The following is a 27,950-nucleotide window of genomic DNA, read 5'->3' as shown; positions in this document are numbered from 1 at the left end:
GGTTCGTTGGACAGAAAATAAATCACGTTACAAAAATCACAATGCATGGACAGTAGTGATTGTTACAAATGCAATTTAATGTCGAAGTGACATATTTACAATTTACCCATTACCCATTTCTAAAAGAATCCATCAATCAATCCCTGTCTGGCCAACCTCCCCTCCCTCAGCCCAACCCTTTGTGCATGTGCAACACCTTCTGGCACTTCATCGCCCTCACTACCATCCTCAGGTGGCTGCACATGAGCATCAGGGGGCAGTGGCACATTTCTGCGACAACAGATGTTGTGCAGCATGGCACATGTCAGTACAATTTTTCCAACTTTTTCTGGTGCATACATCATTGCCCCTCCCGTGCGGTCGAGGCACCGGAAGCGTGCCTTCAGCAGTCCAAATGCCCTCTCCACGTAGATCCGTGTACGGGCATGGCCAAGGTTGTATGCCCGCTCCGCCGCCTTGTGTGGGTGAGGCACAGGGGTCATGAGCCACGTGTACTGGGGATATCCAGAATCACCTGCAGGGGAGAGAAAGCCGCTATGGGGACAAGGCAAGTCCAGTGGGTGTACAGAGCCCTGTCATCAGTGTGATTTTGCCATATTTGTCATTTGGCCTATAACATTGTGGAGTGTGCTGTCGTACGGGCACGATTGAATCAATGGGGTACTCTCCACTTGGTACGCCTATGTTTCTGTATGTAACAGTACTCATTCACTTGTCGCAGGATAAGGGGTCCCTTCACAGAAGTGGCTGCCTCATGTGTCATTGCAAATCCATTTGGCTACAGTTGCATTTGCTGCTCTTCACTATTCTGTACTGTTCTCCATGCATTTCCATGGCCATTTTGGGGACAGTGTTTGTGGAATGTGCATTGTCATTGCTCGGCCTACTTATGTGTCGAGCATTCATGGATGTGCCAGCTCATGGTTTGGTATTTCATTACTGTCGGATGGGCAGGGTGGGATTTCTGTACTGTGTCAGTGTTGGGAGCCATGGTGCTACTCACACAGGAGGCTTTGTTGTGGTGGTGCTTCTATATGTCACTGTGTCGCCACATGTCTTACATCCTGCATGGGTGTGTTCTGCTGTGTTGGACATGTCCAAGGTTCATCGTGCCAGGTGCTTGAATGTGTATGCTGCAGTGATGCTGCTGCCTATTGGGAATGATGGATTCTGTGACAGGCACCATCAGTTGTGGATTGACTTGCTTTGTGGTATACATTTGTACTCACCCAGTAGCCATGTGTTTTGTCCTCGGTGCCTTTCCATGTACGCTGGCAGGGTACTGTTGCGTAGGACCATAGAGTCGTGGGTGGATCCTGGGTAGCGGGCACAGCAGTGGCTGAAGGTGAGGTCAGGACCACATGTCATCTGCACGTTGAGGGAATGGTACTGTTTACGGTTTCTGTAGGCAGCCTCATGTGCCTGGGGTGGTACGAGTGCCACATGTGTGCAGTCCAGGGCTGCTATTACATTCGGGACTTGGGCAATGGCATAGAATTGACCCTTAAGCTGGTGCACCTGTGCCTGTGTGGCTGGTAATGCAATGTGTTTGTTCACATGATTCAACAGTGCATCAAGCACCTTTCCCAGCATGGCACTGAATGCGGACTGGGCCATTCCATGCATCATGGCAACGGTATGTTGGTAGCTGCCAGTCCCAAGAAATTGAAGCACAGACACGAGCTTCACTAGGGGAGGTACCGCCATGCTGGTGGCTATGCGGCTGCATATGTCACCCTGGATTGTGTCCAGCAACTGGGTGATGGTTGCCCTGTCCAGCCGATGTTCTATCACCAACTGACCATCAGTCAGGGCCCAGGGTGTTGGCCTGACCCTGGGGATGGCTGGCCGTCTTGCTGGTGCTGCTCTCTTCCTCCTTCTCCTCATCCCCACTGCCCCCTGCACTCCCAGGGCCCTGGCCTGGTTGACTGGCCTCTGTAGCTCCAGGCGCAGCAGGTAGAAGTCGACATCTAGGCTCCCGGCTCCAAATGGCAGCATGGTGTTGGAGTGGGTGTGTTGTGCATGGGTGGCTCCTTTGTAGGCCACTGATTTGCATTGGTTCCACCTGGGCCCTCATTGCTGTCTCCTCCCTGCTCTTGCTGGTGTAATGGTGTTGGGGAGGGTGTGTTGTGCATGGGTGGGTCCTTTGTAGGCCTCTGATTTGCATTGGTTCACCTGGGCCCTCATTGCTGTCTCCTCCCTGCTGCTGCTGGTGTAATGGTGTTGGGGAGGGTGTGTTGTGCATGGGTGGGTCCTTTGAAGGCCTCTGATTGGCATTGGTTCCACCTGGGCCCTCATTGCTGTCTAGTCCCTGCTCCTGCTGGTGTAATGGTGTAGGGGAGGGTGTGTTGTACATGGGTGGGTCCTTTGTAGGCCTCTGATTTGCATTGGTTCCACCTGGACCCTTATTGCTGTGGCCTGTGTTCTGTTACCTCCAGCTTTTTGCTGGAGGTATTTTCGGCGGATTATCCGCCGCTTTTCTGGCGCTAATAGCGCTTACGCCGGACTCGTGATTGATGATGTTTTAGCGCTAATGGTTCCTGGCGCTGTTATGGCTTGCGCTTGTACAGCCAGCTGTCCTTGGGCCGGCTGTGATGGCGCCGGCGGTATTTGGAGTCGTGATCCGACGGACCCTTAAAATCGGCGCTAAAAGCGTTACTGCTGATTTTAAGGGTTACCGCCCAAGTTGTGATGAGGCCCTATGTCTAACTGAAGACATGAGGTTGTTCACTTGACCTGTATTTGAAACTGGTCTAGGGAAACCAAATCGGCATTTGGTGTAGTGTTTCCCCTTGTTTTTGTATTTGCAACGACAATATTTTCCACATTTGTGTCTTTGAAATTGTAAAATTTGTGCATGAAGATCACTATATGTGGCTTCTGATGGAATTTCACTAGTGACATATTTTCAATAAACTTTAAAACAGTGGCATCCAAATTTAGGAGCATCTTTAATCCATAAAAGCATGTGGATATGTGGTGCTCCTCTGGCTTGGTATTCTTTTCTCCAAAAGAAGTGTTGCACTTCTCCAAGGGGAGGAACAGTTTTATTACAAATAAAATGTAGCATAGCAATGAAGCGATGGTGAAAATAGTTCTCCAGGTGTTAGTATATCTATGTTTGTTTTGTTTTTATTTGACATGCGTAGGAAATCATGTAAATCTTCCCATGCATATTCTGCACAACTTAATGTAACAAACCAAGTGGGTGGGCCAAGGTTTCTGATCATATCTCCATGACGTCGAAACCAGTACTCTTTAGTACCATGCATATTTGCTAATAGCTTTGTAATATTTGATTGTAAAACCTCATTCTTTTGTTGCACTTTTCCTAATAATTGTGTAGCTGTCATATTTTGAAAGTGTGATCCTGATTTTAATATGTGTGCAACTCCGTAACATAAAGTTGCTAGTTCACTTTCAAAGAGTAGGTGGAATATGTATTCCACATTTTGTCTAAATCTGGGATCTTCAGAATACATCCGTAATGAGCGGTATTCTGAAGCTGATATTTGAATAGGTCTATCATCATTCCTTTCTATACTTTTTTCCCATATGTTGATTGGCGATCCTTTTGTTTGACGCATTTGGTACGTTTCCAGTACATCTTCTATGGTGTCATTAGAGTGCAAAGCATGAATTGTATAATGGTCTAAAGTATTTGATATTGTAGCAGGATCTAGTAGCTCAAATTGACCAGCTTCTTGTGTTTCTTGAATTATTTCAGTTGTATCTTTCAAGTTTTCATCAATGTTAATTTCTTTGTAATATTCATTATTCTCTTTAAGATATTGGAAGGCTTGTCGAACTTTATGTAAATCTACCAGCTGTTGCCATATTCTTTTGTCTTTTGTAGGTACTCCATTTACTAAGATAATTAAAGATTGCTGCATTGGACGTTGCACTCCTAGAGTATGCACATTTTCTTTTGGATCTAATGTTAAATAAACTACTTTTCCTCGAATGCCTTTTACCAATTCAGAGGGAGGTAATTTTGCTGTTTTTGGTTGAAGGTGTATTATTGCTTGAAATGGGTGTACTGTTTGAATTATGATGCTCTCATATAAATTAAGTTGTTGTAGGGGTTTTGGTACTGGGTATAAATCCAAATTATTTGTGATAGCACGTGAAGGAGTTTGGTTGTTGTCAACTTTTGTGGTGCAGTAACTGCAAAGTATTAAGGGGTCAGTTATTTCGTATTTGTTTTCTGCTGCAAGGTAGAGAGCTAATTCAAACCATTTAGAATCTTCATTGTCTTCTATTTTGTATGATAGGTCTACAGTTTTTGTGTTACTTTTATCAAAAGTTCTACCGCAACATACACATACATGGTTTGGTACTTCAGCTGATGTACTTTTAAATTTTAGTATTTCTTTTTTGTATGTCTTTAGCAAAAGGTCGCCATGTGTAGAATTGTTGCTTAATAGGTTTAAAGCTATTTCATTCTGTAAATGGCTTTCACTTCCAAAATATTTTTTCTGGATATAGTCAATTTCTTCAAGTAGGTCTTTTGCTGTACCACGTAGAAGGATGTTATTTAAATTTGCTAGTGCTACAGCAGGACTTTTAGCATAGTACAGTTTATAGACTAGATTTCTTATAGTTGAATGATGTGTTGATATCCTTTTGATATCATGGAAAGTGGTTTTACAAGTAGGTCCTGTAATGCAGGCCAATGAATGTCCTTGTAGTCCTGTGTACTTGCGCCTGGACAGTATCCATATTTTGCAGTAATTTAATTTCAATTTTGTCTTTGCTTTTTACATATTTATTGAGGAATTGACGTAAAGATTTGAAACATTGTTTGGGAATGTTACACATTGACGTGCATGGCCATTTGTACACCAGACGTTCTGATTCAGTTGAATGGAGGGGTAATTCTAAGTTTACAGGGCATATTTTTGTAAGGAGTACTTCTTGTTCCATTATGGTATTATTCACTTTTTCATAACCTCGACCACTGCTATGTATGGCAATTGTATTTGTTTGCTTTTGTTTGTACGCTTCTTCATTAAAATATGGTTCTGTGCTCGTAATGTGATTCCATTCACCTACGCAGATACTTAAGAAGTTCTTTCTGTTGACATTTCGCTTATTGAGAAGTCTTTTTTGTAATTTAGTTATTAGTTTTGTTAGTGGTTTCATTTTGTTTAACAGTAAAATAAATAACTTTCTTTTGAGAAGAATTGCACTGTCCATCAACGCTTCTAAGATTAACTTCCTACGATAGGTTTTAAGCATTGAACCTGATTTCTCTCCTGTTTTTATAAGATTTTGAAGGACTTTGTGACGGTACATTTTGGCTAAAATACTTTTCTTGGTGTGCTTACTTTGCACTATATTAAAATTTAAAGAAGTAGTTTTATCTGTAGTGACAGCTGATTTTCTGTTAATTGTTTTTTGGTTTTGTTTTACATTTTGATAGAGGAGGCAAAGTTTTTGTACTTGAAACCTCTTGTGTTTCACTAAATGACTGTATTAGCTGTTTTGTTTCAACCTTTTATTTTACAAATTCTGCTAGAGAAGGATGCTTATGTTGGACACTTTTATTTTCATTTGCTCTACTTCTGCGTTGCTTTCTACGGACTTGACTTTTGGTAGGCATTCTTTAGGGTCTGTTGAAAAAAATAAAGAAGGTATGGGTTGGGGTGTTCTGCAATGCATGTGTGCTGTGTGCATGAGTGTTTGAGTAAGATGATAAAGATGTATGTAATGGTGTGTGATTGTGCATTGGGAACTACAACTAGTAGGGATAGGTATTCTTGAATTTATGTGTTACTAAACTGGGGTTCAGATGACAAAAAAAAAGTAAGCTAGTGGTGTGGAAAAGTACACATAGTAAATCCAATGTATACAATTAAAACAGTTGTTTGTTCTATAATATGAAAATTGTAGCGGTTCAGTTGGGTAATTTGTGTGTCCAAAAATACGAATTTGTGGGCCATTCTGGCTGTAAATCGCTGTTAAAGACATGGAGATTTTTAGACAAAATGGTACACAATCTCTATTTTAGGCACAGAAATAGCTTGTAGTAACTTTACAGTATGTTTGAGTAATAATACAAATATTATGGTGATATTCTATTTACTTTTTTTCTTAAATTAACAGGTAACTTCTTAGTTCTTCTTTGTTCTTCAAATTCGGCTGCTTCTTTTCAGGAGACTGGTCTTCACTGCAATTGTAAAAGATTCAAATTAGTAATTTTGTTTGTATATAGCGCTGTTTTTAATTTAGATATTGATTTCTTTAATTGAAATCCTCAGCGCCTTCTTCAAAACCATTAAACTAATTTATTTACATAAGATATATTGCATCAGTTCTGTACATATGATATGTTCTTAATGAACAAATTGTATTGAATGACTAACTATAGCAAAAAATATCTTTACTATGTCTTGTGAAATTTATAATATACCAGTGAATACCACTATTTCTGTAACTAAGCTGTTCTAGGTAATAGCGCCTCAATGTCATGTCTAAATTAAAGTAATTAAGTAAATAAATAAATAAAAACAAAAAAATATGAAATTGTATAAGTATTTTTTTAAAGATTTAAACATAGATTGTGCTTGCATGCAATTTTGTTTGAATATATGTAGTCTATATATTTAATTTAAAAAATGTTAGTTTAACATGATTTGAGTGTGTGTGTATAAAGAAAGTAAATAGTATAAAGGTTTATAAGTGATAGTTGGTTTTAGGAAATTGAAAAAATACAGTAAATTAATTTTACAGATTACACAAGCTAAAAGTCTGTTTGAAAATGTGTTCATATACTGTACAGAAAATATGCATACCTGAAGTTTGTGTTCATGCATATGGATATGCAATGAGCTGCAAGTAGAAATCTTGGAGACTTGTACAGTATTTCTGGTAGATGGTGCTTGCCAATGATATGACACTTGTACTCAGAGAGATTCACAGTACATTTGCAGTGCTGATCTATGATGATGCAGTTAGATGTAGAGGTCTTGAATGTGATTGGTGCATGGTCATGTGACTTCTTAGCTACATCCAATGAGGGAATGGCAGAGAGAGTGAAGTGGAAATGGTAGAAGGGCTGTTTATGTTACGATATGTTTGCGGACATGGCGGTAGTTCGTGGACATCGGGAGTTACATCCGGGGATTTTTGGGTTCAGAAGTCATGCAAATGAGAATGAGTACTGAAAGGGATTGGTCAGGAAAGTTTAGTGGGTGTGTGGGTGTTGTGCCAGAAGAAAGTTTCTCATATACTGTTTTTGCTGAGAGAACAACAGATAGCTATGTCTGTGTGTTTTAGGAAAAAGATTGTATGGATTTTGGGAGATTCATGGATATATTGGTTGAAGGTGCATGCAGAAAGCTGTGGAGTAGCTGTAGATCTTGGATTCCCACATGTGGAAGTACACTGGCATGGAGTACGTGGAATGAAGTGGTTGGACTTGCTACCTCTCTGTGCTACTTTGGTGACAGGGCAACATCCAGACATAATTGTAATTCATTGTGGAGGGAACAGTTTAGGACATGTGACTGGAATTTATTTGCAATTTGCTATGAAAGAAGGACTTGGGAAGGTTATGGACTTGTTTCCTAATTCTCAAGTGATATTTTCACAGATTGCGCAGAGACAAATGTGGCTTCGTTCTTCTTCATTTGGTCCACAAATGGAAAAAGCAAGGCGCATTGTTAATAAAGCTGTTTGTGCCTTTCTAAAAGATTTTGGCATGTCTTCTTTTCACAATGAAAATATTCTGGTTCGTAGTACAAACATTTTTCGCAGAGATGGAATCCATCTTACTTATGGTGGCAATCAGATTTTTCTGAGAAATGTACAAAATGCATTGCGACCTTTTTTGGAATTACAACATCCATTTTGAAGTAGGTGTTAAGCATTTATAATTTTTGACTTACAAAAACCCCCCAAAGGCTCTTTTCAGAACCACCACTTCCTCCCAGAGAAAATTGCAATGTTTGTGATAGGGTAGCAACCCAATTTTTTAAATGTCCGCGAACTGTCCGCGGACTTCTAAAATATACAAAGGGCCCTGCTTCATTTATTTTCACTTCTATTTTTAAACTGTGAAAGGCGGCTCTGAAAAGAGCCTTATTTACTTTTTGATTTTTGATATTTTGTATTTTTTTTGGTTTTTTATACACAACACACTAGGAGAGGAGAGGAAAGGAAGGTAAAGGGGGGGGACACCAACCACAGGGATATGAAAGGGCGAGCTGAGAGACGAAGATGTAGAGTGGGTTTTATTTGGTTAGTGAGCAAATCTCGTGCTCTGAGACGATAGTCTCAAAAGCACTACAAAGTCGCTCCCCCCTGCAGAGTACTGTGTGACAGTACATACATACAACTGTGACCCTCGAAAGGTAAGGGTCATCAGCATTCTGTATGGCCTGTGAGGCAGCTTGAGGAAGACGCTGTCCCACAGAGGTGGTCCTTGTGGTGACAGGATCAGAAACAGAGGATGAAATAGAGGAAATCAACCTGCTACGTTCTTCGCAAGGTACAACCCTGCGAATAGCCCCAGAGTGAAATGACCTCATGTGTCGCTTCATAGTAGTGGTCCCAAAGCTGTACTTACCGTGCTTCCCGCGACTGAGTATCATTTTGCACTCATTGCAGGTAACACGGTTAACACGAGCCTTAGGACCATTCCCATGAATGGTAAATAACCTCCACACCCTAGACTCACGCCTAGTGTGGGTAGTAGGGATTTCCTCTACCTAATTCTCATCATCCTCTTCTTCCTCCTCTGCATCCTCACTCCTGTTCCCCTCTTCAGGCCCTTGGAGAGGTGGTGGTGGTGGAGGGGGTGGGGGTGGTGCTGAAGCAGGTGCAGCACCAGGTGGCACTAGTTCAGCCATGGATGCCATCTCGATGATGGTGTAATCTGCAGGTGGCAGCAAAAATCGCTGTGTTCTGAAGAATAGCCAGAAACACAATGAATATAAGCTCTAGGGCGTGGTCTTTTATAGGGGTGCTTGTGCGCGGTCCGCGGACATGCACGCTGTCCGCGGACAGATCGAACACAAAAAAAAGTTCGAAAAGTTTCAAAAGGTATGTAGAAACTCAGGATTACTATGTGGGACTTGTGCCATGGTGAGATTTTATTGAAAAATATTATGGATTAATTGAAAATGTACTTTTAAATTGTTCGGGGACACGAACAGTGTCCGCATTCAGAACACGCGATCAGCGTGGGTGCGGTCATATGATCCGTTCGCGAACAAATCCGCGAAGAAAGCGCATGTCCGCCGGACACCAAATGCATGGAGATTGGTTAGCGCATGCGCGTTGATGTTCTACGGACACTGTTCGGGTCCTGAAGTAATGAAAAATGCGTCACACGTGAAACGAATATTTAAGGACACAGCGTGTGTTCTTAGAACAGTTTAAACTTGCTAGCGAACAGTAAGGACAGGTATAGTGTTCTTTAAGACACCTCCATTTTCGTTTAATTACGAACAATTCAGGACACCATGTGTGTTCTTAGAACAGTTTGAACTTGCTAGCGAACACTACGAACAGGTATAGTGTTCTTCAGGACACCTCCATTTTCGTTTATGTACGAACATTTCAGGACACCAATTGTGTTCTTAGAACAGTTTAAACTTGATAGCGAACACTACGGGCAGATATAGTGTTCTTTAGGACACTTTAATTTTTTTTTTTTAAGAACATTTCAGGACACCGCGTTTGTTCTTAGAATAGTTTCATCTTGCTAGCGAACACTACGAACAGGTATAGTGTTCTTCAGGACACCTCCATTTTCGTTTACGTATGAACATTTCAGGACACCAATTGCGTTCTTAGAACAGTTTAAACTTGATAGCGAACACTACGGACAGATATAGTGTTCTTTAGGACACTTTAATTTTTTTTTTACGAACATTTCAGGACATCGCATGTGTTCTTAGAACAGTTTGAACTTGCTAGCGAACAGTACGAACAGGTATAGTGTTCTTCAGGACACCTCCATTTTCGTTTATTTACAAACATTTCAGAACACCTGCACTGTCCGCGGACACCTACATTGTTTTAAAAAAAAAAAACGAAACTATTTACAACACAATATAAAAATTAAACTTTATTTAACATATATTAATAATTTATGACAGAGAAGGTGAGGCAGAAACAGAAACAAAAACAGGAGAATTAGGGGTTTCAACATGATTGTTATTAGGTGAAGAAGGGATGGAAGTCTCATCAAAACGTTTTGGGTTATTGAGAGGGTTTGGGGATAATTGACTGGGATATGGTGAGGAGGGACAAGTACATGTGGGGCAATGGTACGAGGTTTTTGGTTTAAAATGATCTTCAACAAAAGTTTTCAATTAATTAAAATTAGTCAACAATAAATCCATTTTTTCTTCTATACTGTGAAAAGTGTTATCCATAACAGGTTTTTCTGAAGTATTTTCTATTTTGGTATGCTCTGTACAAAAAATATGTACATGTTAAATGTATACAAAATAATAATAATTAAATGGTTTATATTATAAAGTGTTTACCATTAGTTTCACTATCTTGTGACATTTCTTCATGTGGGAAATGCTCCTCTAGCCATTCCAGAGTACTAGACATTTCTGTGAGAAAAAAAAAAAAGATAATATTTTTTTTAATCTAATATAGAAAGTTTATAAATATATGAACAAAATTAAGTACACTTACTATTTCAGGTAAGATATGTCCTATGTACTCAGTGGGTCTGCTCTTGTTCTCAGTTCTGTCGTGTTTGATAGGTAATTATGTTGGTATATTCCATTTTAGAACATAGTGCATTTAAATGAATGGTTAGTGTGTTGTATATATGGGTTACATTTCATTTGTGATGTCATCTTTGATGTCCTGGGTGTTAGGCTTAGCAGTGCACGGTGGTGGCGCGAGTTATGGTTGCTTAGCTTGCCATAACTGGCGAATTTCAAGGGTTTTTCGGTTTTACTTGGAACCATAACGTCCCTTTAACAAAGTTTTTTCACTGAATTTGAAAGGTTTTTAGCAGCGCAACTTAACCATAACGTCCCTTTAACAAAGTTTTTTTCACTGAATTTGAAAGGTTTTTAGCAGCGCAACTTAACCATAACGTTCCTTTAACAAAGATTTTTCACTGAATATATATATATATATATATATATATGTATATATATATATATATATATGTGAAAATGTGTTTGTTTGTGGCAGGATTTGTGGCAAAGCGTTGTTCCTTATACAATTCCAATTGTTTCACCAATCTGCACCAAACTTTGCATAGTTACCCATTAGGGCCCTTCGGACATTACTTGCTACATGATATTTGGACACCTCAACCCTTTCCACGGATTTCAGCAAAAGTCAACATTTGTTTGTCGGGATGTGGTTTTGTTGCGTAGTGTTGTTCCTTGTACAATTCCATACCATTTCACCAATATGCACCACATTTTGCATACTTACCTTTTAGGACCCTCTGGACATTACTGGCTACATGACATTTGGACACCCCACCCCGTTTCATGGATTTCTGCACAAGTGCAAATTTGTTTGTGGGTTTATGGCTTGGATAAGCGTTGTTCCTTATACATTTCCACACAATTTCCCCAATCTGCACCAAATTGTGCATAGTTACCTGTTAGGTACCTCTGGACATTGCTAGCTACCATTCCCCAGATTTCAGAGCTCCAGGTTATGTCAGCCAGCCAAACACGTCCATTCTCAGTGCTGTTTACGTCAGGGTGCAAAGCACATCAAGCAATAATCTAATTTGAACAGAGATCTACAGGATCAGTGTTATCATGCCTGTCTAGAGAACCCGTTCGTAGAATGGGTACTTCTTCTAGTATATACATAAATAAATCCATAAATAAGTAGCAGCAAGACTTATATAGCAGCAAGACTTGTCACAAATAGCATTTATGTTTTATTTCAAGAGTCCTAGAGATGAAGAGTCTGTGTTCTCCATAAACCAAAGGTTCCATTCCCGGATATACCAAGTGATTCTATCCTTGAGGGAGGCAGTAGCAGCCCCATGGATGCATTTGAAGAGGATGCAGAAAATGTTAAGCCGATTATGTACTCTGCTGAAAGACACAGCAGGTTTGCTAAAGCAGCTTGGTCATGATCAATTTTCCTATTTCCAGAAACCAATCAGTTTTGAGCTATCTGGAGTTTGCTACAGGGTTTCATTAACATACACCCTAGAAGTGTATTTCTATAGTCCCAAGCAACTACCCACTAAGACTCCTAGTACAACTGTACACATGTCGATTGGCATGAAGGGGCAAATCCCATGTAGCCACCTGATATTAACTGGAACTTTATCAACAATAACTTCTAAGCATTAAACCTGAGATGACATCTTGACATGTTTTCCAAATATTGGGGCTGGGGGATGATAAGTAATTCCATCTTGCTGTTAATTGGACAGCCTCCATCATTCCCTCTCTAGCCAGGCAGAATCCATCCAAGCTGAACATTGTTTAGCCAGGCTTTGTTCATTTACATTCAAACTGATTTCAGTTAAGCTGCAACTGCTTTTGGCTGTTAAATTAAAAGTTATTCTTTAACTTCATAAATGGTGAAAATGGTTGTGAAAAATAGTGGAAATGTTAATAGTAAAAAATAAAAGTAGTGGAAATCAGTTCCTGAAAGTCCCTCCTCACTTCGATCTCCTATTAAAAGTGGGAATAGGGTGAGGGTGAGACTGTCAAGAGCAACGTGGAAAGAAGAACCAAGTGCCCCTGCTCATACAAAGGACAAAAAACACTCCTTAATAAAATGAGCATGCTATGTACAGTCCCCAAACCCGTCTGTAAAAAATGAGGGTCCAGGAAATAGTACGATCCTGGGCATTCTCTGCAATGCTAAGGAGCACATCTACTCACATGTTAGTACTGCAGTCACAAACACTTTCCCTCAAGTGCAACTACAGACAACGATATTACCCTTCGCCCACCAGAGAACCCTCCATGGAGTTGGCGCCTTTGTAAATAGCTGCCTGGATTACAATAACACACTTTGAGTGAGCCTACAAGACTGCCAACTCCACAGACACAGAAAGTGCTGGAGGCCACAGGTGCTTGACATTTTCATCCCCAACAATGAGTTGTTGAGAAATGGGAATTTCGTGGCCATGAAAGGAAGGGCTGTGGTTACCGTTAAAGCCAACCCACCCCGCCCCTCCCCCCTGTGCTTCCAATAAGAGGGAACCAAGGCACATAAAAACAGGACGCACAATGAAAGATGAAGGGGTGGATTTTTGGCAATGAAAATGTTGGCTTCAGTATTTGGACTATGAGAACAAGTAGAAGCATAAGCAGCATATTATCGTCGTAAGGAGACTTCACTAGCTAATTGGTCACCGCAGACATCTATGCAAGGTTTACTGACTGGTCCCCAAAACCATGAATGGTGTAGCCCTACAATTCTTAATCCCAAAATACACAGATAAATCTGCACCGCGTTCTTCACTTCGTGGATGCCCATCTATTGCTAGTCCCTCTCTCACATCACAATGGGTAAGGAGGCTGGCTCCACTTTTGGAACGACAAGCCCATAGAAATAAAAAGCATACACTCCTTGCTGCAGCTCAAGGTTGAGCTGAAGACATGCTCTCCTCACACAGAGAATGACACACCTCACCCACCCCTTCCCATAATACGCAGGTGCCTCCCTGACAACTAGTTACTTTCATCATATGTAATAATGCTGAGTTGGCATCCACAATTTGTTCATGCTTGGTTTCTACAGAAATAATCTTGCATGCACCAGACAGCAATCTTCTCATTGTAAATCTGCTGTGCCAGCACTTTCAATCTGCCATCACCTTGTGCAGATTTGTTAAAATGGTGGTGAGACGCGCCTGTATGCCTATGCAATGCCACTGTGTCATACCCATCCAGGAAAGGAATTGGCTGAAACAAGACGTTCTGCCAAGAATGTTCTTACTGGAGCACCGACACAAGACCCAAACCTCGCAAATTGAGGAAGCGCTCTGCCCCTTATTGTCCCGAGTTTCCAGAATTCCGTGCTTGTGAAATCACGAGATGTGCAGCAAAACGCAACTGATTTATAAGGCATTACCTGAGAGTCGTCCTTTGCTCACTCGGACAGCCAAGCCCAGATAGTACAACGGTCCAGAGCTGCATTTATGTCTTATACTTCGTGCACATGTTACTGTTATGGTGAGTGTTCATATATATATAGCAACATAAGCAAGTAGAGAGGAGGTAACATCATTCAATGGAGGATGGACAGGCGTGGACTGGGAACCAAAAGAGGCCCTGGAAATAATTTTCAAAATGGGCCCCATATTACACATTTTCAGCAAGTCCACCCCTTTTCCTATGGGAAAATTTGGAAATACCACACAAAAGAGGCCCAGGGTGCAGAGACCTACCGGGAAATCTCCTGAGTTCTCTATAGGCCAGTCCACCCCTGAGGATGGCTCTAGGAGAATTGTCACTTGTGTAACCTTTTGTGAATAAGGTAACGGAGGAAGGATGAAAGTCAAAGAAAGTGTTATGGGGTTTGGGATTACCACACAACCACTCTGTGTCTGTTATGCTATGTGCTGCTGGCAACATAAGCAAGTAGAGAGGAGGTAACATCATTCAATGGAGGATGGACAGGCGTGGACTGGGAACCAAAAGAGGCCCTGGAAATAATTTTCAAAATGGGCCCCATATTACACATTTTCAGCAAGTCCACCCCTTTTCCTATGGGAAAATTTGGAAATACCACACAAAAGAGGCCCAGGGTGCAGAGACCTACCGGGAAATCTCCTGAGTTCTCTATAGGCCAGTCCACCCCTGAGGATGGCTCTAGGAGAATTGTCACTTGTGTAACCTTTTGTGAATAAGGTAACGGAGGAAGGATGAAAGTCAAAGAAAGTGTTATGGGGTTTGGGATTACCACACAACCACTCTGTGTCTGTTATGCTATGTGCTGCTGGCACATTTTGTAGACCCCCAAATAACTGACATGGAGATGGAAGACTTCTCTACTGGCCCGCAGCTCGTTCCGCATCTGTGTGCCCATCTTCACTCCACACCATAGTTATCCAGGCGAGCTGGTCGTTGTCTCATCCGTCTCTCTGGATACCGCAGTGTCCCATCAGTTTCACTTGTCAAGACACCATTCCAATTTGCCACCTGTTTGGCGATAGCTCCTCGTGTGGACCATTCTCCTCAGATTCTTTTTCTTGATTTGAACTAGCTCTGCCACCATCTGACCCTACCTCACCATCAAGCGAGGATTCATCAGTGCTTATTTCCTGAGGAGGTAAATCACTGAGTTTCTTAAAGAAACAGGAGTTCCTTGTTATTGTGTCCCGTCCATGAGGCACCATAAGCATCAAGCCTTTTTGCCCACTACTCAGAAAGGGTGAACCTCATAAGGAAGATTCCATTCACCAAATGACTTCCTCATTCTAACCAGTACTGTATCACCAATGTTTAAGTCCTGATCGACTAGTCAGCCGCTGCTTGATTCTCTTTCATTCACTTTCTCTCTTTCCACCTGGAAACGCATGTCATCAGTGGTGATAGGCACACAGGATTTGTGCTGAGGTGGACGTCTCTTTGGGCATGTGCCAAACAGAACTTCTGCAGGAGCTTCTCCTGTTGAGGAATGGGTGTTGTCCGGTATTCCAACAAAAATTGTTGCAATGAACTTGCCTTTGTTTAGATGCAGATGACCACGTCATCTATAGCTACTGCCCCTCCCCTAACCCTACACTGCACAGGTGAGAAGCGTTACTCGCTAAGACAACCGTACAACTCACATCCCAGGTAGGTACAACAGGAAACTATGAGTGGAAGATGGCACGAGTATAACAAAGTTAATGTTGCAACGTTACATGTGCATGAATTAGATATGAAGCAAATATGCACAAACCATGAAGAATCCGCACACTAGGTCAAATATGCATTTATGCATGAAGAATATTAATATAGAATCCATAATACATGAAGAATACTAACACAAATACTGTATAAACTGAATACAACATGAACGACACGTGAACGTAGCCTACTAACATAGAAATGCAACAGTAATGGGCAGCCATCTTTTCTAAACTGGAATCCACAGGATGCTTGGTTAATGAAAGGCCTTAAGATTTGAGTGGAAGGGGGGGCATTTTGAACCCCCCCTTTCCCCTATTCCTACGCTTCCTGGATAGGCCTAGTCACAATTGCTTTGGGTTCAGGGCCCTGGCCCCGGAGCACTCGTGCAGGAATACCCTTAGGAACCGTGGCCCCCCCCTTGTGACACCCCATATAACAGTGCAACACCAGAGTGAATAAGACTACATTTTGTAAGCCTCCGACTCCATTTTTTAATGACAAGACAGTCGCAAGGTTCTAAGGCAGGCCTGTAGCTCTCCCAGCCAGACGCACCCATCGAGCAAGCTACCCCCCCCCACCACCTCCCTTTTGCCGTCTCTACAGTTGTTGGTTCCCATGAGAGACTAGCTGCGAGAATGCAACAAACTTTACACTGTATCTTCTGCTTTCTGTCTTACTTGACTGACCCAGATACAGCCCTGAGCAGGGGCCAGTATGAAAGCCATCCGTCTCTATAAACCTGCCCCCACAACCAACAGACCCTGGCCATAAAGAGCACCATCCCTATATTATTTAGGACAGGGTCGACAGTCAGGAGTGATCCTTGCATCCATTTGATCATGTATGTCCTCAATGACATTTGCGATGTCATCTTTGATGTCGTGGGTGTTAGTCTTAGCAGTGCACGGTGGTGGCGCGAGTTATGTTTGTTCAACTTACCATAACTGGCGAATCTCAGGGGTTTTTCGGTTTTACTTGGAACCATAACGTCCCTTTAACAATGTTTTTTTACTGAATTTGATAGGTTTTTAGTAGCACAACTTAACCATAACGTCCCTTTAACAAAGTTTTTTTACTGAATTTCATAGGTTTTTAGTAGCACAGCTTAACATTAATATCCCTGAATTTATGTACATGTAACATGGAACATACTGATCCCCCTCTACTGAATTTGATGTCCGCAAACTCTTCTTATGTCCGCGGACAGGGGCGGACAACAGCAGCACTACCCAAAAAGTCTGGGGGGTATGTTTAATTGTTATATCATAACATATGAACACTGCACAAATTCACAAACCAGCACACATACACATTATATGTAATAATAAATTAGAAGTGTAACCCATATAAATATAACACATCAGCCATTCATTTAAATACAATGGCCCTCATTACAACACCGGCAGTAACCAATGGCACTATTAGCACCATGGTTGCTGCCGGTATTGTAACGTGTCCGCCAATGGTAAATGGGGAAATACTGCCCCTTTCCAAGGTTGGCGAGGTGGTAATTCCCCATTTACCATTGGCCCTTCCCCATTCCCATTTTTGCCCGATAGGGCTCAATGGGACTGGGGAAGGCGGTAATTACAGTACCGCAAATTGCGGTACCGTAATTACCTCGAAAGTCCCTTTGCGGGTCCCTACTTTAACGGCTGGTCCAAACCAGCCATTAAGGTCGGGAACCTCAAAGGGACCTCGTAATCAGGCATTAAGGGTTTAACGGCGCCGACACCTTTTACGGCGCCGTTAACCCCTTAACGCCAGGTTCCCAATGAGGGCCAATATGTTCTAAAATGGAATATACCAAAAGAAGAAAGATAGGCTTCCCACATGATTACCTCACAGAAACTCCACAACTAAGAGCAACAGCAGATCTACAGACCAGTAAGAACACACCTTACCAGAACCTAGTAAGTGTACTTCATTTTACTCATATATTTCTAAAATGTCTGTATTAGATACAAAAAAAGTGATATAATTTTTTTTTCTCACAGAAATATCTAGTACTCTGGATTGGCTAAGGGAGCATTTCCCACGTGAGGAAATGTCTGAAGATAGTGAACCTAATGGCAGACACTTTTCTGTATAAACCAATTAATAAATATTATTTTATATACATTTAACATATACATTTTTTTTGTACAGACCATACAAACATTGAAAATAGTAAGCGAAAAGAAATATTAGATAAGACTCTCCAGCACATGGAAGAAAAAATTGACATACTCATGGAAAATGTCAACAATTTAAAAAAAATTTGTGGGGGATCACTTGAAAGAAAAAACTAGATACCATTGTCCCACATGTACCTGTCCCCCGTCACCATATCCCAGTCAATTATCCCCAAACCCTCTCCATGAACAAAAACGTTTTGATGAGACTTCCATCCCTTCTTCACCTCATATGAATCCTCTTGAAACCCACAATTCTCCTGTGTTTGTCTCAGTTTCTGCTTCACCTTCTCTGTCATAAATGCAGTTGAGGTGTCCGCGGACAGCGCGGGTGTGTGAAATGTCTGTAAAGAAACAAAAATGGGGGCATCCTAAGGACACTATACCTGTCCGTACTGTTCGCATGCAAGTTGAAACTGTTCTAAGAACGCACCTGGTGTCCAGGATGTCCACCATTAATCAAAATGGAGGTGTTCTAAGGGCACTTTACCTGTCCGTACTGTTGGCAGGCAAGTTGAAACTGTTCTACGAACACATTCGGTGTCCGGGATGTCCGCAATCAAACTAACACATGCGGTGTCCTGAAATGTTTGTAAATAAACAAAATTGGGGTGTCCTGAGTACGCTATACCTGTCCGTACTGTTCGTAGGCAAGTTGAAATTGTTCTAAGAACACATCAATTGTCCCGGGATGTATGTAAATAAACAAAATGGGGGTGTCCTCAGGACGCTATGCCTGTCCGTTTTGTTCGCAGGCGAGTTGAAACTGTTCTAAGAACACAGGCAGTATCCTGAAATGTTCGAAAATAAACAAAATAGGTGTGTCCTGAGGACGCTATGCCTGTCTGTATTGTTCGCAGGTAAGTTGAAACTCTTCTAAGAACACAGGCGGTGTCCTGAAATGTTCGTAAATAAACAAAATGGGGGTGTCCTGAGGACGCTGTCTGGATTGTTCGCAAGCAAGTTGAAACTATTCTAAGAACACACGCGGTGTCCTGAAATGTTCGTCAATAAACAAAATGGGGATGTCCTGAGGACGCTATGCCTGTCCGTATTGTTCGCAAGTGGATTGAAACTGTTCTAAGAACAAACGCCTGTTCGTAACTGTTCGTTTCGCTTCTGTTGCACTTTTAATTAGTTTCAGGACCCGAACAGTGTTCGTAGAACACCAACACGCATGCGCTAAACAGTTTCAGTGCATTTGGTGTCCTGCGGACACCCGTTCCCTTCACTGACATGTTTGCGAAGCTATCATGTGACCGCGCCCACTCTGAACCTGTGTTCTGACTGCGGACACTGTTAGTGTCCCCGAACAATTTAAAACTACCTTTTCAGGCAATCCACAATATTTTTCAATAATAAATCACCATAGCACAAGTCCCAGACAGTAATCCTGACTTTCTACATACTTTTTGGGACTTTTTGATCCTTTTTTTGGTGTTCGATCTGTCTGCGGACAGTGCGGGTGTCCGCGAACCGTGCACAAACACCCCTATAAAAGGCCACACCCCAGAGCTCTTCCTCATTGTGTTTCTGGCTATCTTACAGAACTCAGTGCATTTTTGCTGACAATTTTCCAAATTTATTTCTGAAACCTGATGGCATCCATGGCTGCACTACTGCCACCTGGTGTTACATCTGCCTCAGCACCAGCCCCACCCCTTCCACCACCACCACCTGCACAAGGGCCTGAAGAGGGGAACAGGAGTGAGGATCCAGAGGAGGATGAAGAGATTGATGAGAATGAGGTAGTGGAAGTCCCTACTACCAGCACTCGCCGAGAGTCTTGGATGTGGTGGTTATTTACCATTCATGGTAACGTACCTAAGGCGCGTGCGAACCAAGTCACCTGCAACAAGTGCCAAATGGTACTGAGTTGCGGGAAGCCTGGTTCATACATCGTTGGTACGACTACTATGAAGCGACACCTAAGGTTGTTCAATGCTGGGGCCGTTCGCAAGGTTGTACCTTGCGAGGAGTGTAGTAGGTTGACTTCCTCTACTACATCCTCCGTTTCTGATCCTGTCACCACAAGGAACACTCCTGTGGGACAGTATATTCCTTCAGCTGCCTCACAGGCCATTCGCAATGCTGATGACCCTTACCTTTCGAGGGTCACAGTTGTGTGTATGCACTGCAACGCAGTGCTCTGAAGGAGGGAGAGACTTCGAAGTGCTTTTGAGACTCTGGTCTCAGAGCACAAGAAGACCTGCTCACTACCTAAGTAAGGCCCACCCTACATCCTCCTCTCTCCACCCACCCTTTCTTATCCCCGTGGTTGGTGTCCACCTTTACCCTCCTTTTCCCTTCTCTCCTAGTGTGTCGTGTGTAAAATAAACCCAAAAAATAAAACAAGAAAAATAAAAAAAGGCTCTTTTCAGAGCCGCCTTTCACAGTTTAAAAATAGAAGTGGAAAATAATTGGAGCAGGGCCTTGTGTATTTTTTAGAAGTCCGCGGACAGTTCGCGAACATCTAAAATTTTGGGGTGCTGCCCTATCATAACCATTGCACTTTTGTCTGGGAGGAAGTGGTTGCTCTGAAAAGAGCCTTTTGGTGGTGTTTGTTTGTGTTTGAAAAATATGAAATGGTCACCACCTACTACAAAATGGATGCTGTAATTCCAAAAAAGGTTGCAATGCATTTTGTACATTTCTCAGAAAAATATGATTGCCAGCATAAGTAAGATGGACTCCATCTCTGTGAAAAATGTATGTGCTACGAAACATAGTATTTTCATTGTGAAAAGAGGACATGCCAACATCTCTTAGAAAAGCACAAACAGCCTTATTGACATTGCGCCTCGCTTTCTCCATTTGTTAACCAAATGAAGAAGAACGCAGCCACATTTGTCTGTGCGCAATCCGAGAAAAAATTACTTGATAATTTGGAAACATGTCCATGACCTTCCAAAGTCCTTCTTTCATCGCAAATTGCAAAGAAATTCCTGACACATGTCCCAAACTGTTCCCTCCACAGTGAATTATAATTATGTCTGGATTATGCTCTGTCTGCAAACTAGCACAGAGCGGTTGCAAGTCCAACCACTTCATTCCACGTACTCCATACCAGTGCACTTCCACATGTGGGAATTCAAGATCTACAGCTACTCCACAGCTTTCTGCATGCACCTTCAACCAATGTATCCACGAGTCTCCCAAAATCCAAACAATCTGTTTTCTGAAACACACAACCATAGCTATCTGTTCTTCTCTCAGAAAAAGACTATCTGACAAACTCTCTCCTGGCACAACACACCCACTAAACTTTACTGGCCAATCCCTTGCTGTGCTCATTCTCATTTGCATGCCTTCCCACCCCAAAATCCCTGTACGTAACACGTGATGTCCGCGGACTACCGCCATGTTCCTGGATATATCGTAACATGGACAGCCCTTCTACCATTTCTACTTCACTCTCTGTGCCATTCCCTCATTGGATATAGCTAACCAGTCACACGACCATCCACCAATCACATGCAAGACCTGTACATCTAACTCCATCATCATAGATCAGCACTTCAAATGTACTGTTAATCACTCTGAGTACAGGTGTCATATCATCGGAAAGCACCTTCTACAAGAAATACTGTACAAGTCTCCAAGATTTCTACTTGCAGCTGGATACATATCCATATGCATGAACACAAACTACAGGTATGCATATTTTCTGTATAGTACATGTACAATTCTTATACATTCATATAAACTGATTAACTGACTTTTAACGTGTATAACCTATAAAATGAACTTACTGTCATTTTTCCCATCTGCTATAATCAACTGTTACTTCCAAACCTGTCTGCTATTTAATTTGTTTTTACATACACATTTGCAAAGCATGCTGAACTAACATATTTAATGTAAAATATAAAGAGTGCACATAGTCAAACAAAATTGCATGCACACACTATGTTCAAATATCAAACAACAATACTTGTACAAAAACATACAAATCGATGTCTAAATTAACATCAGTGCTATAAACACACAAAGTTACTATTTTGTTTCCATTACAATTTCAGTGAAGACCACTCTCCCGAAAAGCAGCAGCAGCATTTGAAGTACAAACAACAACTAAGAAGAAACCTGCTCATTCAACAAAAAAAGTAAGTTAAATACCACCATAATATTTTTACTATTACTCAAACACACTATGGGGTTAATTCATGCTATTTCTGTGCCTAAAACAGAGATTGTGCACCATTCTGTCCACAAATCCCCATTTGTTAAACAGAGATTTACAGGCAGAATGGCGCACAAATCCGCATTTTTCGGCGCACAAATGACATAACTCAGCCCCTAGAACTTTAATATTATACAACAAACAACTGTTTTAATTCTATACCATTAGATTTACTATTTGTGCTTCTCCTCACCACTAGCTTACTTTCTACTGTCATCTGAACCCCAGTTTAGTAGCACATAAATTCAAGAATACCCATTCCAACTAGTTGTAGTTGCCCAATGCACAAACACACACCATAACATACATCTTTATCATCATACTCAGACACTCATGCACACAGCACACATACATTGCAGAACACCCTGACCCATACCTTCTTTATTTTTTTCAACAGACCCTAAAGAATGCTTACCAAAAATCAAGTCTGTAGAAAGCAACGGAGAAGTAGAGCAATTGAAAATAGAAGTGTCCAAAATAGGCATCCATCTGTAGCAGAATTTGTAAAAAAAGTTCAAACAAAACAGCTAATACAGTAATTTAGCGAAACAAAATGAGCTTCAAGTACAGAAACTTCGCCTCCTCTATCAAAATGTAAAATGAAACAGAAAAAGATTAACAAGAATTCAGCTAACACCACTTTTAAAACTGTTCCTATAAATCTTGATATAGTAACAAGTAAGCATACCAAAAAAAGTATTTTAGCAAAAATGTTCCGCCACAGAGTCCTTCAAAATCTTATAAAACAGGAGAGAAATCATGCACAACCCTTAAAACCTACCTCAGGAAATTAATCTTATAAGCTTTGATAGACAGTGCAATCCTTCTCAAAGGAAAGTTATTTATCTTAGTGTTAAACAAAATGAAACCACTAATGAAACCATCTTTGATGTCCTGGGTGTTAGTGTTAGCAGTGCACGGTGGCGCGAGTTATGGTACCATATGCTTATGTTACCATAACTGCCGAATTTCAGGGGTTTTTCGGTTTTACTTTGAACCATAACGTCCCTTTAACACATTTTATTCAGTGAATTTCATAGGTTTTTAGTAGCGCAACTTAACCATAACGTCCCTTTAACAAAGTTTTTTCACTGAATTTCATAGGTTTTTAGTAGCACAACTTAATCATAATATCCCTGACTTCATATACATGTAACATAAAACAAACTAACCCCCTCGTAGTGATTTTCATGTCCGCGACTACCGCCATGTCCACGGACATATCGAAAATCTGAGCGTGGTGAATGTAAATTTAAATAGTGTGCCCCATTTCCCCTTTGAAGTTGGCTCCGAAAAGAGCCGTTTTGTTTTTTTTTTTTTACAGATGCTTGACAGACACCTGTTATTTTGTATTTTTTTTCTTGTTTTTTTTCTTACTTTACTCCTAAAATCTTCACATAACCTTCTCCAAAGCAACCCTTACAATCCAAAATAGAAAGGCATTTCCCGTAAAAGATAAAGAAATGCCATCTTCTTTAAAATTAACAGCATTACTGGCATCAATATTCTCATTATTACAGAAGAACATACCAGCTCTAAGCATGAAGGCACACATGCCTCGGTTGATGACACACCTAGCAATGTTTTGCTGAGGACAAAAAACTGAATTATTGTCCCATATTGCCCTAGGTAGTAATCCAGAAAAAATAACTTTCGCATTTGGAAGGATCTTCATTACGGCTTGAACCAAGCGTTCCAAATCAGCCAACAAAGTAGGGGCACTGACGTTGCCCAAATGGAAAGCACCATAGTGCAAAACTACCACATGCGGACTGTTCATCGTGGCCATATCCTCACAAACTTGTACAATTCCCTGTACATTGCAATCAAGCACAGTGCTCCACACCACCTCCACTCCTTTCACATCAAAGTTCTTTGCAACATGCCTGCATTCAGCGTACTGTTGTAAACCATGCACAAACATATCTCCGAGCAAAAACACCCTGACTTTCTCCACGTCTGCCATCTTCACTACACACAGTCTCTTTAAACACAAATCCACAACCTCGACATCTGATTGGCTGCTCCATACAGTCTTCTTTCCATGTTGGATTTCCTGGAAAAACCTGGATGTAGCACGCCCTGTCCACAAACAGCCGCGGTGTCCGCAGACGGCGTCCACTTTACTCTCTGTGACATTCCCTCATTGCATACAGCTAAGCAATCACACAATACGAATAACGGCCTCAGAACACCCCCATTTTGTGAATTTTCGAACATTTCAGGACAATTACCATTTCATTATTCAACTTATTAACATTACAAATATTATACTTTCATCTTGTACTCTGCACACAATGCTATGTTTCTCCATTAGTAGCTCAGTATACTAGATAAAATCCCATAATACAATGCTATGTATATCAATGCATCATTCAAAGCACTAATAACGGTATGATAGTTATTGCAATATCCTTGACACTTTTTCACAACATTATAATAAAAATCCCTAGTACACAAATTCCATGAAAAGTACATAGACACATGATGTCATCAGTGATTTCATCAATGACATTTGCGATGTCATCTTTGATGTCCTGGGTGTTAGTCTTAGCAGTGCACGGTGGTGGCACGAGTTGTGGTTGCTTAGCTTACCATAACTGGCGAATTTCAGGGGTTTTTCGGTTTTACTTGGAACCATAACGTCCCTTTAACAAAGTTTTTTCACTGAATTTCATAGGTTTTTAGTAGCGCAACTTAGCCATAATGTACCTTTAACATAGTTTTTTCACTGAATTTCATAGGTTTTTAGTAGCGCAACTTAACGACAACGTCCCTTTAACAAAGTTTTTTCACTGAATAACATAGGTTTGTAGTAGCGCAACTTAACCATAATAACTTAACCCTAAAACCTATCGTAGGTAATTAATCTTAGAAGCGTTGATAGAAAGTGCAATCCTTCTCAATAATTTTAGTGTTAAACAAAATGAAACCACTAACAAAACTAATGACTAAATTACAAAAAAGACTTCTCAATAAACAAGATGTCAACAAACATAACTTCTTAAATATCTGTGGAGGTGAGTGGAGTCACACTACAAGCACAGAGCCATATTTTAATGAAGAAGCATACAAACAAAAGCAAACAAATACAAATGCCATACATAGCAGTGGACGAGGTTATGAAAAACCTAATAATACCATTATGAAACAAGAAATACTGCTTACAAAAATATCCCCATAAACCTTAGAATTACCTCTCAATTCAACTGAACCAGAACATCTTGTATACAAATGGCCATGCACGTCAATATGTAACATTCCCAAAAAGTCTTTCAAGTCTTTACGCCAATTCCTCAATCAGTATGTGAAAGGCAAAGACAAAATCAAAATTAAACTACTGCAAAATAGGGATATCTGTCCATTGCGCAAGTACACAGGACTACAAGGACATTCATTGGCCTGCATTTCAGGACCTACTTGCAAAACCACCTTCCATCATATCACAATGATATCAACACATCATTCAACTATAAGAAATCTAGTCTATAAACTGTACTATGCTAAAAGTCCTGCTTTAGCACTAGCCAATTTAAAGAACATTCTTCTACATGGTACAGCAAAAGACCTACTTGAAGAAATCGACTATATCCAGAAAAAATATTTTGGAAGAGAAAGCCACTTACAGAATGAAATATCTTTACAACAAATTAGCAACAATTCTACGCATAGCAACCTTCTACTACACACATACAAAAAAGAAATACTTACATTTAAAAGTACATCTGCTGAAGTACCAAACCATGTGTGTGTATGTTGCCGCAGAACTTTTTTTAAAAGTAACACAAAAATTGTAGATCTAACAGACAAAATAGCAGACAATGAAGATTCGAAATGGTTTGCATTTGCTCTCTACCTTTTAGCAGAAAACAAATACGAAATAACTGACCCCTTAATACTTTGCAGTTACTGCACTACAAAACTTGACAACAATCAAACTCCTTCATGTGCTATCACAAATAATTTGCAATTATTCCCACTACCAAAACCCCTACAACAACTCAATTTATATGAGAACATCATAATTCAAACAGTGCACCCCTTTTAAGTAATAATACGCCAAAACCAAAAACAGCAAAATTACCTTCTTCTGAATTGGTGAAAGGCATTTGTGGCAAAGTAGTGTATTTACCATTACATCTAAAACAAATTGTGCACACTCTGGGAGTGCAACTTCCAATGGAGCAGTCTTTAATTGTCTTAGTAAATGGTGTACCAACAAAAGACAAAAAAAATTGGCAACAACTCGTAGACTTACATAAAGTTAGACAATACTAGCAATATCTAAAAGACAATAAAGAATACTACAAAGAAATTAATATTGACGAAAACGTGAAGGAAACCACTGAAATAATTCAAAAGTCACCAGAAACTGGTCAATTTGAGCTTTTAGATCCTGCTACAATATCCAAAACCTTAGACCATTATACAACTCATCCATTGCACTCCAATGACACTGTAGAAGATGCACTAGAAACGTACCAAATGCAACAAACAAAAGGATTACCAATCAGCATATGGGAAAAAAGTATAGAAGCACATGCTTTTCCTCTACTCTTTCCTACTGTCAAATCCGCTTATTACGGATGTATTCTGAAGATCCCAGATTTAGACAAAATGTGGAATACTTATTCTACCTACTCTTTGAAAGTGAACTAGCAACTCTGTGGTATGGAGTTGCACACACATTAAAATCAGGAACCCACTTTCAAAATATGTCAGCTACACAATAATTACAAAAAGTGCAACAAACAGATGAGGTTTTACAATCAAGTATTACAAATCTATTGGCAAACATGCGTGGTACCAAAGAGTACTGGTTCCGACGTCATGGAGATGTACGTTGTATGATAAGAAACCTTGACCCACCCACTTGGTTTGTTACATTAAGTTGTGCAGAATATGCATGGGAAGATTTACATGATTTCCTATGCATATCAAACAAAAACAAAACAAACATTGATATACTAACACCTGTAGAACTTTGTTCTCTAGATCCTGTTAATGTTTCAAGATATTTTCACCATCGCTTCATTGCTATGCTACACTTTATTTGTAATAAAACTGTTCCTCCCCTCAGAGAAGTGCAACACTTCTTTTGGAGAAAAGAATACCAAGCCAGAGGAGCACCACATATCAACATCCTTTTATGGATTAAAGATGCTCCTAAATTTGGTCAAGACAATGATGCCACTGTGTTACAGTTTATCGAAAAACATGTCACTTGTGAAATTCCATCGGAAGCAACAAATGGTGATCTTCATGCACAAATGTTACAATTTCAAAGACACAAATGTGGCAAAAATTATCGTCACTAATACAAAAACAAAGGGAAATACTACACCAAATGCCGCTTTGGTTTCCCTAGACCAGTTACAAAAACAGGTCAAGTAAACAACTTCATGTCTTCAGTTAGACATAGTGTTAAAGGTAAATCACCTAAAAATACATATTACATAAAAAGAACAGAAGAAGAAAAATATATCAATGATTACAATGCAATCATTGCCCACTTATGGAATGCAAACATAGATGTGCAGTACATTGCAGACAATTCCACTGCAGTTGCACATATGTTACAGCATACTTAACCAAAGAAGAAAAAACAGAGCTGCAAGACCTCTGGAATGACCTGTCATCAGACAAAAGAATGTCTCAGAAATTATACAGCTTGGGCATAAAAATACTCTCCCAAAGAGAATGTGGCTACTATGAAGCAGCAGATCGTTTAACCGGTACTGCTTTGTATGGAAAATCTGAAAATATAGTATGGCTAAG

Source organism: Ambystoma mexicanum, chromosome 2p, assembly GCF_040938575.1.
Source record: "Ambystoma mexicanum isolate Mex_15411 chromosome 2p, UKY_AmexF1_1, whole genome shotgun sequence".
NCBI lineage: Eukaryota > Metazoa > Chordata > Amphibia > Caudata > Ambystomatidae > Ambystoma > Ambystoma mexicanum.
This window is presented reverse-complemented; position numbering follows the sequence as displayed.